Source organism: Poecilia reticulata, chromosome 16 (assembly GCF_904066995.2).
Source record: "Poecilia reticulata chromosome 16, P_reticulata-male-v2, whole genome shotgun sequence".
In the NCBI taxonomy this organism is placed as follows: domain Eukaryota; kingdom Metazoa; phylum Chordata; class Actinopteri; order Cyprinodontiformes; family Poeciliidae; genus Poecilia; species Poecilia reticulata.
Genome location: NC_088845.1, coordinates 24,779,444 through 24,785,093, shown reverse-complemented (window position 1 = coordinate 24,785,093; position 5,650 = coordinate 24,779,444). Strand labels below are relative to the sequence as shown.

Below are 5,650 nucleotides of genomic sequence, written 5' to 3'. Positions count from 1 at the left end.
AAGTAGGTAAGTAAGTAAGTAAGTAGGTAGTAATGTAAGGTTGTATAATTAAATACATTGGTAAGTAAGTAGGTAGGTAAGTAAGTACATAGGTAGATAAGAAACTAGATAAGTAAGTACACTGGTAGGTAAGTAAGTATGTAAGCAAGTACACAGGTAGGTAGGTAGAAACGTAGAAAGGTAGGTAAGTAAGTAAGTAAGAAAGTAAGTAGGTAGGTAGGTAAGAAAGTAGGTAAATAAGTGGGTAGGCAGGTAGGAACGTAAGAAAGTAGGTAAGTAATTAAGTAGTTATGTAAGTAGTTAATAAGTTGGTAGGTAGGAAGGTCAGTAAATAAGAAGGTATGTAAGGAAGACACGTAGGTAAGTAAGTAAGAAAGTACGTAGCTATGTTAGTAGGTAAGTAAGTACATGGGTGAGTAAGTAAGTAAGCACATAGATTGGTAAGTAAGTAGGCAGGTAGGTAGGTAGGTAGGTAGGTAGGTAAGTAAGTAAGTAAGTAAGTAAGTAAGTAAGTAAGTAAGTAAGTATGTATGTATGTATGTATGTATGTATGTATGTATGTATGTATGTATGTATGTATGTATGTATGTATGTATGTATGTATGTATGTATGTACATAGGTATGCAAGTAGGTAAGATAGAACAAAGTCAGGTAAGTAAGTAGGTAAGTAAATAGGTAGGTAAGTAGGTATGTAAGCAAGTAAGTAAGTACGTAGATAAGTAAGTAAGAAGGTAGGTGGGTAAGCGAGTAGGTTGGTAAGTAAGAATGTAGGTAGGTATGTAAGTAAGTGAGTACGTACATAGGTAAGTAAGTAGGTAGGTAAGTAAGTACATAGGTAGGTAAGAAACTAGGTAAGTAAGTACATAGGTAGGTAAGTAAGTATGTAAGCAAGTACACAGGTAGGTAGGTAGAAAGGTAGGAAGGTAGGTAAGTAAGTAAGTAGGTAGGTAGGTAGGTAGGTAGGTAGGTAGGTAGGTAGGTAGGTAGGTAGGTAGGTAGGTAGGTAGGTAGGTAGGTAGGTAGGTAGGTAAGTAGGTAGGTAGGTAAGTAAGTAAGAAAGTAAGTAGATAAGAAAGTAGGTAAGTAGGTAAGTAAGTAAGTAAGTAAGTAAGTAAGTAAGTAAGTAAGTAAGTAAGTAAGTAAGTAAGTAAGTAAGTAAGTAAGTAAGTAAGTAAGTAAGTAAGTAAGTAAGTAAGTAAGTAAGTAAGTAAGTAAGTAAGTAAGTAAGTAAGTAAGTAAGTAAGAAGGTAAGTACATACGTAAGTAAGTGAGTACATAGGTATGTAAGTAAGTAGGTAAGTAAGTACAAAGGCAGGTAAGTAAGTAGGTAAGTAAGTAGGTAGGTATGTAAGTAGGTAAGTAAGTACATAGGTGAGTAGGTAAGTAAGTACATAGGTAAGTAAGTAGATAAGTAAGTAAGTACATAGGTAGGTAAGTAAGTAGGTAAGTAAATAAGTATGTAGGTAGGTATGTAGGTAGGTAAGTAGGTAGGTAAGTAGGTAGGTAAGTAAGTAAGTAAGTAAGTAGGTATGTAAGTAAGGAAGTACGTAGGTTAATAAGTACGTAAGTGAGAAGGTAGGTAGGTAAGTACATAGGTAAGTAAGTAAGTAGGTAAGATAGTACAAAGTCAGGTAAGTACATAGGTATGTAAGTAAGTAGGTAAGTAAGTAGGTAGGTTGCTAAGGAGGTAGGTAAGTAGGTAAGCATTAGATAGGTAAGTAAGTAAGTAAGGTAGGTAAGTAAGTATGTAAGCAAGTACACAGGTAGGTAGGTAGAAAGGTAGGTAAGTAAGTAAGTAAGAAAGTAGGTAGGTAGGTAGGTAGGTAGGTAGGTAGGTAGGTAAGTAAGTAAGTAAGTAAGTAAGTAAGTAAGTAAGTAAGTAAGTAAGTAAGTAAGTAAGTAAGTAAGTATTTTGTTAAGTAAGTATGTAGGTGAGTAGGTAAATAAAGTAAGTAAGTACATAGGTAGGTAAGTAAGTAGGTAAGTAAGTACATAGGTAGTTAAGTAAGTACATAGGTATGTAGGTAAGTACGTAAGTAAGTAGGTAGGTTGCTAAGGAAGTAGGTAAGTAAGTAAGTAGGTAGGTAAGTATGTAAGTAAGTAATTACGTAGGTAAGTAAATAAGTAAGTAAGAAAGTAGGTAGGTATGTAAGTATGTAAATCAGTACGTAGTTGAGTAGGAAAGTATATGAGTACATAGGTATGTAAGTACATAGGTAGGTAAGTAAGTAGGTAAGTAAGTACATAGGTAGGTAAGTAAATAGGTAAGTAAGTACATGGTAGGTAAGTAAGTAAGTAAGTAAGTAAGTAAGGTAAGTAAGTAAGTAAGTAAGTAAGTAAGTAAGTAAGTAAGTAAGTAAGTAAGTAAGTAAGTAAGTAAGTAAGTAAGTAAGTAAGTAGGGAGGCAGGCATGCAGGCAGGAAAGGTAGGTAAGTAAGTAAGTAAGTAAGTAAGTAAGTAAGTAAGTAAGTCAGTAAGTCAGTCAGTCAGTCAGTCAGTCAGTCAGTCAGTCAGTCAGTCAGTAAGTAAGTAAGTAAGTAAGTAAGTAAGTAAGTAAGTAAGTAAGTAAGTAAGTAAGTAAGTAAGTATTTAGTTAAGTACGTATGTAGGTGAGTAGGTAAATAAGTAAGCAAGTAAGTAAGTAAGTATTTAGTTATGTAAGTATGTAGGTGAGTAGGTAAATAAAGTAAGTAAGTAAGTAAGTAAGTAAGTACATAGGTAGGTAAGTAAGTAGGTAAGTAAGTACATAGGTAGGTAAGTAAGTAGGTAAGTAAGTACATAGGTAGGTAAGTAAGTACATAGGTATGTATGTAAGTAGGTAAGTAAGTAGGTAGGTTGCTAAGGAGGTAGGTAAGTAAGTAAGTAAGTAAGTAGGTAGGTAGGTATGTAAGTAAGTAATTACGTAGGTAAGTAAGAAAGTAAGTAGGTATGTAAGTAGGTAAATCAGTACGTAGTTACTATCTCCACAAGCAATCCCAAGTCGTCGCTCTCATCAGTCGTTTGTTACCATAAAGCTGAACCTTCACCACTCCGTTTCATGTCATCAACCGACTTTAATCTTATTTCTGCTCATTTCACCTCTGATCATTTTGACTCTATTGTTGATGAGCTGTCTCTCTCCACCTCTGCTCAGTTCAGTTCAGCTATTAGATGGAATCGCTCATTTCATGTTTAATCTCAGGTCTTGCTCTGTAATTTTATTTTCTATATGTCCCCTGTTTCTTTTATCCTCATTTCGAATCTTAGTTTCCCTTTATGCTCATCCATAGCTTTAGATTGTGTTCAACCAGTCTCCGAGCACTCCCTCGACGTTATGTCAGCACTCCTGTCTTTTTCAGTATTCTCTTCATATGATAATGCATCTCTTCCCTGTGTCCATAGCTCACTCTGTGCCTGACGAGCACTCCGCATTTCGCTGGTGGTGGTTGGTCTACCTTGTCCAAAGTGTAAACTTATCATGTGATTGTCCCTTCTGTGTCTTCCCATGCTGCTACCTACAGGTTTGTTTCTGTTATTACTCACTCGCATCCTCCAAAGATTGAACCCGCAAGTCTACTTCTAGCTTCTTTGTCCCTCAACCAATCAGCTCTATTGCCAACCTTTCGGTTTCCCTGAAGCTATCTCAGTAACCCATCAGCTGGCCCTTTAGCAGTCTGACTCCATGCCATCCCAGTAACCCTGCATGTCTCTGCCCCAACAGCTGTCCCACATCCCCGCGTCATTCAGCCCCTGCAGCTGTCCCACGTCCCAGCGTCGTTCAGCCCCTGCAGCTGTCCCACGTCCCAGCGTCGTTCAGCCCCTGCAGCTGGCCCATGTCCCAGCGTCGCTCAGCCCCAGCAGCTGGCCCATGTCCCAGCGTCGCTCAGCCCCAGCAGCTGGCCCATGTCCCAGCGTCGCTCAGCCCCTTCAGCTCGCCCATGTCCCAACATTGCCTGCCCCTCCAACCGGCCCGTGTCCTAGCCTTTCTCTTTGTTGGTCCATGTCTCAGTGTTTTTCCTTTCCCTCATACTTTTCAGTGTGGCTCCCTTACCGTGGGCACCTATCCTACAGCCTTTCTCCAGATATAAATGTGTCCCCTAGCTTCCCAACTCCTGCCTGGCTTCGTGCCTTCAACTATCCTTCACTCTCTTGCCCGATATTATTTCGGCTCTTTCCTTAGCAGGCCTCCATTCGCCAGATGAGCATCATAAGATGAAAACCACTCTATCAATCAAATTTGATTCCTTCTATTAGCTTCTCATCTTCTTGTTTTCTGCACTCCTTCGGCCTACAACCCGTACTTTTCTTTTCTCCACGCATCATCAAGTCGGCATACAAGTTTTAGGTCTCACCTTCCTCGGACCTCGGCCCCGGCCTCAGTACTTTTCTGGGGGGAGAGCATCCCTAATCAGTTATCGGGATGTTCATCGAGTTCACATCAAATCTCAGCTCAAATTAGCTGCCGGGGTCAGAGCGCCAAAGAACTGTTATTCATTCCTGTCATTAAATCTTTTAATTGTTCCCTTTTGTCCGTCTGAGTATCTCCAGATTGAAATGGAGCTTTAGCAAAAGTTCAAGCTGGAAGACTTCACCCCCTTCGTTCGCCCATTGACGTCATGCTCATCTCCGACCTCAGCGCTGGACCTCACCCGGCACGTTCAATCAGCAATCAGGCTCTGCATAAAAGGATCCACACCCAAGCTGTCAGCTGTCAGCTGCTTCCCAGCTGCGTTCGACCCACCACCCACATTCTTCGGCTCTAGGATGGCACCCTTTCCCGACCACCACCACCAGTGTTGGGCCCCGGGGGAGAGCATCCCTAATCAGTTATCGGGATGTCCACATCAAATCTCAGCTCAAATTAGCTGCCGGGGTCCGAGCGTCAAAGAACTGTTATTCATTCCTGTCATTAAATCTTTTAATTGTTCTCTTTTGTCCGTCTGAGTCTCTCCAGATTGAACTAGATTTTGGTTATCAGACAAAATCCCAGAAACTGAAAATCTCTCTGAATAATATTAAATTAAAAAAATAGAGTATGGCACATCTAGAAACATGATTGTTCTCCTATGAGATAGTTTTTTATTACTCTGAGAAGCTGTCAAAGACACCCATGGTGCATCTGGAGGAGCTGCAGAGATTAACAGATAATATGTTGAACCTGGCCTTCATGGAAGACTGACCAGAAAATAAACATTGTTGAAAGAGAAGAAGTGCTGTTTGTGGTGTGCTACAACCCATTCAATGGACAAAACAAACTTATAAAGAAATGTGCTCTTATCAGAAAGAAACCAATTTAAACAACTTTTTCTTTTGCCTTATGGAAAATGCAAAACCTACGGACAAGGACAGTGATCAGATTTGATGGGACGATTGACTCACAAACATCAGACAGTCCTGGACGTAGACCAGTTGCAGTCTGGGCAGAGGTTCACCTGCCAGCTGGATAATGATCCTGAACATGCAGCCAGATTTAAGATGGAATTATTTATATCCAATCATAATCAAATATTAAAGAACACCCCAGTAAAATTTCATACTAACATCCAACGGAGAAATGACTATTCACTGACTGAGGTTAAGAAATTTTCAAATAAAATTAGCTAAAAAAAAAATTCAGTATGTGAAGAAATGGTAGGGACACACCTGCCAATACGTGCAACATATGGTGCG

The 5,650-nt window shown here is 39.7% G+C and overlaps 1 long non-coding RNA gene across 1 annotated transcript; it reads left to right on the top strand.

The window, feature by feature from the left end:
- Window positions 1–51: 51 nt before the first annotated feature.
- On the top strand, window positions 52–4,907 carry LOC145547731 (uncharacterized). The gene is made up of 2 exons (XR_014084033.1): window positions 52–1,436; window positions 1,633–4,907. It is a non-coding gene; the product is annotated as an uncharacterized LOC145547731 (long non-coding RNA).
- The last annotated feature ends 743 nt before the right edge of the window (window positions 4,908–5,650 follow it).